This window comes from Molossus molossus, unplaced genomic scaffold (assembly GCF_014108415.1).
Source record: "Molossus molossus isolate mMolMol1 unplaced genomic scaffold, mMolMol1.p scaffold_m16_p_3, whole genome shotgun sequence".
In the NCBI taxonomy this organism is placed as follows: domain Eukaryota; kingdom Metazoa; phylum Chordata; class Mammalia; order Chiroptera; family Molossidae; genus Molossus; species Molossus molossus.
Genome location: NW_023425366.1, coordinates 124,117,145 through 124,124,184, shown reverse-complemented (window position 1 = coordinate 124,124,184; position 7,040 = coordinate 124,117,145).

The following is a 7,040-nucleotide window of genomic DNA, read 5'->3' as shown; positions in this document are numbered from 1 at the left end:
TTACAATCAAAGGAACATACCTGGGTTTCAATTCATCCCCAGTCCTGGTCGGGGTTGTTGGGGAGGCAACCATTCGAAGTGTCTCTCTCACATCGATGTTTCTCTCTCCCTCCTTCCCATTCTATCTGAAGATAAGTAGAAAAATATCCTCAGGTGAGGATTAAAAAAAATTAAAAAGAAATTGCAGGCATGCAATAAATATTTAATGAATGAATGTATTTATTAAAAAGAAAAGAAGGACAAGGACCCCATCCATTTCTTCTACAAGCACATACAAGTATCTGCCTATAATTGGACCTAGTTCCTGTTCTTGAGAATCTCATAGGCTAGTAAAGAAGATTGTGATAAAAAAAAAAATACATAGGGGTATATATGAATAAAGTATATATCCATATCTATGTATCTATATCTATATATCTATATCCACCCACTTACATGAAAAGGAAACAATAGGGCCCTGGCCGGTTTGGCTCAGCAGTTAGAGCGCCGGCCTGCGGTCTGGAGAGACCCGGGTTCGGTTTCCGCTAAGGGCATGTACCTCGGTTGCGGTTTGTCCCCGGCTCTGGTCAGTCGTGCGGGTGGCAGCCACTCGATGTGTTCCTTTCACATCGATGATTCTCTCTCTCTCTGTTCCTCTCTCTCCCTCCCACTCTACCTGAACAAAAAATGGAAAAATGTCCTCGGGTGAGGATAAAAAAAAAAAGAAAGAAAGAAAAAAGAAAAGGAAACAATAGGTTTCTGGCAGAACAGTAGGGTAAGTGGATAAGTGTTGAAGGGAGTAGATGTGGGTACAGGCGTCACTGAGGAGACAAATATGAAGGATCTTCTAAGATGAGTGGGAGTTTGCCAGGCTGACAAAGAGGTAGCAGTTTGTGAGATTGTAAAGCCTTGTGCGGGGCACATCATGGTGCAAGGACATTTCAACAAAGTATTTAGTTAGGCCTACTGTGTGCCCGGCCCCTGTTAAGACTGGGAAGTAGAAAGGTGAATTTAGAAAAGTCTTTATCATACTCATTGCTCTGCATTTCATTGTTTGTCTGCAGCCTCGCTAGAACTTCAGTTCTTGAATCCCCAAGGACTTGGTGCTTACTCTTCACTCTGCCTTCCATCCTGTCCCCCACTTCCTCCTGTCTTAGCTTATTTCAAGTTACTCTTTACCACTTCTTTGGAGAGGCCTTTATCACACAGGATTCTCTGCTGTATGCGTGCTTCCTGCTTAGTCCTTACCACGCTTGAAATCACTGGTTCAATGTCAATATTATGCATAGAAACTGAAGGCAGAAACTGTCTTCTTCATCTTTCTATCCCCAGTAACCGGCACACACTAGGTGGTGCTGTTGAGTGACTAATTATCTGCGAGAAGCTCCAGGTGACTGGAGGGCTCAGATGAAGGGAATTCTAACCCAGGATAGAGGCTCAGGGAAGGCTTCTGGAAGGAAGTAATGCTGTAGGTGTTTGGACTGTGGACGTTAATGGAGTAGTGTGTGTGTGTGGGGGGGGGGAATGGGGGACAGAGCATTTAATGAAAGGAAACAACATTAACAGGCACAGGGCTTAAACCACACAAGTGGAAGGCCTTGAACCTCAACTAAGGAGTTTTGTTTTACAGAAGATGTGAAAATATGGCAGAGTTTTTAATTGGGGAGTGACATGATCATATCATGTAAGAAATTCTCAAACCTATAGAGAATTTTTTGTTTATTTGAACCAAACCGATGACAATTGCTAGGAAGCAAAATCTTAACAAATTGAGAAAATGCTCCAGAGAATGGCAGTGTTGCACCTTATTTTATACATCAGAATCAAGGGGAAGATATAAGGGGTTCCATGAAATTCATTGGTGACAGAGTAGGGAGGCAAGAGGAAGCAAAAATGGGAAATCTCTAGGATTGAATAAAAAGTGACAGGAATAGCCAGGCTGGTGTGACTCGGTGGGTTGAGCATCATCCCATGGACTGAGAGGTTCTGGTTCCATTCCTGGTCAGGGCACATGCTCCGGTTGTAGGCTCAATCCTGGGTGGGGGCCAAGCAGGAGGTTTTTATCTCTCTCTCTCTGAAAAAATCAATGAGAACATTCTTTTTTCTTTTAGTGAAAGGTAGACACATACTTCTTTTACTTAGGTGGGTATTAGGATAGTTAACAGTCAACAATTAGCATGACCATAATAACAATGAGGAGATTTGTGGTCTCTGTTCTGGCCTGGTGGTTGTACTTTGAGGGGTCCGGAACAACGAAAATTTCTTTTATATTTCAAAGGCATGTTATCAGGTATGTTATTCCAGATACAAAAAAAGACAACAGACAGGCTCAGTTAAGGAAAGACTGACCTTTGTTAGGGAAAAATACCAACCTATTACATGACTACCTGCTGTGAACTGCTTTTAGTTAGAAAGTGTTTTCTTTTTAATTATTGATTTAAGACAAAGAGAGAAACATTGATTTGTTATTCTGCTTATATATGCATTTATTGGTTGATTCATGTATGTGCCTTGACCTGGATCGAACCTACAACCTTGGTGCATCAGGACGATGCTCTAACCAACTGAGCTAGGTGGCCAGAACCAGTTAGAAAGTTTTCATTTCAGACTATCCTTTGTGGTTAGTTTAGGTCTCTGAGTTTGTAAGGCCACCACACAGACCTCCCCTGAGCTTGTCAGGTTTAGTATATGGCCTCTTTTTTGTTCACACTCCCCTCTTTTGGTTATAAATTAATTGGAAGGATGCATAGATGACCAACATTTGGTTGGATAAAGTGGTACCACAGTGCCAGGAAGACTCATTCCTAGGAAGTCTCAGAGTCCGTGTTTGTCTTGCTGAATGATGGACCATTGGGGATGGGGCAAGACTGTAACCTTGGATGGAAGTCAGGACCAAATTTTTCCCAAAAGTGAAAACCAGATTAATGGGAGGTGGTCAGGTACTATGGGCCCTTAGGAAGAAAAATACTCTGGATCATTTCTAACCTATAAGCTATTATTATCTAGGGTTTGCTATCTGTCTTACTCCTCTGTATTTTGCATCTAATGAAACATTTACGTGAGCCATAGTTTGAGGGCACTCCATACAACTCTTCCATGTTTATAATCTGACCAAGAGATTCCCATCTACTTTGGCTTATCTCATTCCCATTGGGAGCACTGAAGTGCTGTTCATTATTATTCTGATTCCTGCTAGTTGTGCAATTCGATGCTTGTAACCTTAAGGTTTATTAGGCCAAGGCTGTAAAAGAACACAGTGCTGTAAATTACAATTAACATCTAAAAACTCCAGAGGACAGAAGGACAGTAAGAGTTTCATAAGTAAATTTCCTGTGCTTCAGCAGCAGTTATAGAGGGCCATTTTTTTTTATTATTATTTTTTTCTTTATTGATTGTTTTATAGAGAGAGGAAGGGAGCAGGAGAAATAGAAACATCGATGAGAGAGAACATCGATTGGCTGCCTCCTGTATGCCCCCCCACTTGGGATTTGGCCCACAACCTTGGCATATGCCCTGACTGGAATCGAACTAGTGACCTCTTGGTGCATGGGTCGACACTCAACCACTGAGCCACACTGGCTGGGCTAGAGGACCATGCCTTTATAGACCTTCAGCTTCCATCTGAATTAATATACTTATTAGTTCTTGTTGGGTCAGGGATAAGCACATTCCCATGATTGGGTTCTAGCGTTTATACATAAAATTCCTTTCTCAATATTCCTTTTCTACTAACTTACAGCTTCCCTTGTTCTTCTTAGTTTGTCTCTTTTTACTCATTTGGAAATAACTTAGTTATTAGGAAAAACTTCTTCCTTTTAATTTCTCTTAAAAATATACACATCCTGCCAGGCTGGTGTGGCTCAGTGGTTGAGCATTGACCCATGGACTGAGAGGTCTGGGTTCAATTCCCAGTCAGGGCACATGCCCAGGTTGTGGGCTTGATTCCCATTAGGGGGTGGGCAGGAGGCACCTGATTGATGATTCTCTCTCACATTGATGTTTCTATCTCTTTCTCCCTCTCCCTTCCACTCTATCTAAAAATAAATTATATATATACATATATAATTATATATATGTGTGTGTATATATATATATCTCCCTGGCCAGTTTGGCTCAGCGGTTGAGCATTGGCCTGCAGACCAGAGAGTCCCAGGTTCGGTTCCTGATAGGGGCATGTACTACATACACACACACACACACACACACAATACACACACACACACACACACACACACACACACATCCCTTTCCTTCCTTTTGCAATAGCATTTCCTCTAAATTTCAAAAGAGAAATAAAAAAAAAGAATATTGTTGATAATACAAAAGTTATCATATACACATTTAGGAATTATTAATAATTGGGCTATACATACAGAGTTTGAAAAGCTCAAAGAACAAGTGAAACTATTATTATAATGATGATTAATATTATTAACAGACAGGTAAAGAAAACCAAACAAATAAAGTTTAATATCAATTTGTAAGCATTCAGGCCTTGCTAATGTCTTGGGAAAGCTGTCTGTCTCTGATGTTGTTGGCCTCTCATCCTCAAGAACTCTTTCATCCCTACTGTAGGTAGAGGCAAGTGTCAGAGACGGGGCAGATGTCCATTGGAGGTTAGGTACCTTATAAGGTCTCTTCCAGCAGTGTTGGGAAGAGTCTTTAATTAATATCTTTTTCAATGGACAAAAACATCCTCATTATAAGTCATGGTCTTTGAAGATTTTGTCTCCCGGGAGCATACTGTGAAATGAAATGTTACTAATTTGTCAGTCCCTATAAGCTGGTTAATGAGCCCTTGATAATAATACAGAATGTCTTCTTTTAGTCAAGTTGATTCATATGTCCCTTTCTCCAGATTTATAGAGTGGCTGGTGACAATTTCATAAGGAGAAAGGCTATGTCTACCAAAAACACTAGATTTCATGTTGAGGAGCAGTATAGGGAGAGCTTTTGGCGAAGGGAGATTAAAAGCTTCTGAAATTTTACCTAATTGAGTTTTATTTTTAATTTTCTTTATTGATTTTTTTAGAGAATGAGGAAGGGAGAGGGAGAGAGAGCAACATGGATGAGAGAGAACATCAATTGACCGCCTTCTGCATGCCCCCCACTGGGGATTTGGCTCACAACCTGGGCGTGTGCCCTGACTGGGAATGGAACCGGGGAACTCTTGGTGCACGGGTCAACGCTCAACCACTGAGCCACACCGGCCGGGCCTAATTGAGTTTTAATTGTGCCATTTGTATGTTAAACCCATCCAGAGGACTGGGGTAGTAGATAAAAATACTGTAGAATAGGCCAAATATTACAAATGGATTGCATTATTTGCTCAGTGAAATGAATACCTCAGTCACTATAACTCAGAGGGAATTCCCCAAATGGAATTTAATTTTTCCCAATAATAATTTATCTACCCTTAAGGCTGTTGCTATCCAACTAGGAAATGCCTCAACCCAGTGAGAAAACATACAAATCATAACTAATATATATTTGTATCCCTGAAAAGGTGGCATTTGGATAAAAGCCAATTGCCATACCTAAAGAAAGTAGAAAGAAAATGTCCTTGGGACCCATGAAGTGATTTTCCAGAGTTATATTTGGACAGAGTATCGGCTGTATGTATACTTTATTAGCTACAGTAAGAGAAGGTTTCTAGTTTTATTGTTTACTTCATGAAATCATCTTTACGTTCTTTTTTAAACATTTATTTATCTTTGTTACAGATGTTTCTGCTCCCCCCCCCCCCCCTGCAGACACCCTCCTCTCTATCCTGCCCGTGAATCATCTTTTTAGGACCCCAATGTGTTAGCTCATATACATGCTGAAGTATAGGGAGTTGGGTCCCTATAGGTAAGATTGGTCCCTGATTGAGTCCAGACTATATCTGTTTGCCTGGGTCAGATGCCCCCCTCTTTTTTTAAACCTCATCCAAGGATATGTTTATTGGTCAGAGAAAGGGAGAGGGGGAGAGAGAGAGAGAGAGAGATAGACATTAATGTTAGAGGGAAACATTGATTAGTTGTCTCCTGTATGCACCTCAATTGGGGATCGAACCTGCAACCGAGAATTGCCCTGACTGGGAATCAAACCACAACCTGGAGTGTACGGAATGACGCTCCAACCAACTGAGCCACACCGGCCAGGGCAAAGTTTCCCCCTTTTTGTTGCCATATCCTTTTTTCTTCTGCAGCTGTCCATTGGAACTGTAAAAATGAGTCTTTCATTGGTTTAATGGGAAGCAAGGATCATTCTCAGGTCTAGGTAATTGGTATGTTAAATGCTGCCTGTCTGGCTGCAGCATCAGCTAAATGGTTTATTTATTTATTTTTGTGGTATGTGCCCCTAGCGGGAACCGAACCCGGGACTCTCTGGTCCACAGGCCGACGCTCAACTGCTGAGCCAAACTGGCCAGGGCTAAATGATTTTTTTTATTGCTTTCATGGTAGCAGCTTTAGAATGTTCTGGAATTTTGATAATTGCCAATTGTTTCTATTTCTGTATAACATCTAATAATTCTGAAACCTATTTTCTATTCTTTATGTGCTGCCCTGAGAAAGTTAAAAAGACTTGCTACTTCAACAACATTCTAGAGTTGTGAGCTACACCAAGGGCATAGATTAGTGCAAATACTGGCTATTTGATTTTTGGCCAATTGACAAGTCCGAATTAGAATAAATTCAGCTTGTTGGACAGATCTTATTCAGGTAACTAAGAACCTTCAATTATGTCCACCATGGAAGTTATTGCATATCCAGCCCAGTAACATCACTGTTCATCTTTCACAGTTCAATCTGTTAGCCAAATTTAGTCAGCATTATCAAGGAGTTTCCTGTAAACCATTCCTAGGAACAAGAAGGTGGTCAGTGGGTAGAATGTAGTCGTGGATATCTTCATCCTGCAAAGAAGGTAGCAAAGTTGCTGAGTTAAGACTGTTACATCGAGCCCTGGTTGGCATGGCTCAGGTGGTTGGGCATCATCCTGTGTACTTAAAGGTGTCCAGTTTGATTCCTGGTCAGAGAGCACTTGCCCCGGTTTTGGGCTTGATCCCCAGTAGGGGGCGT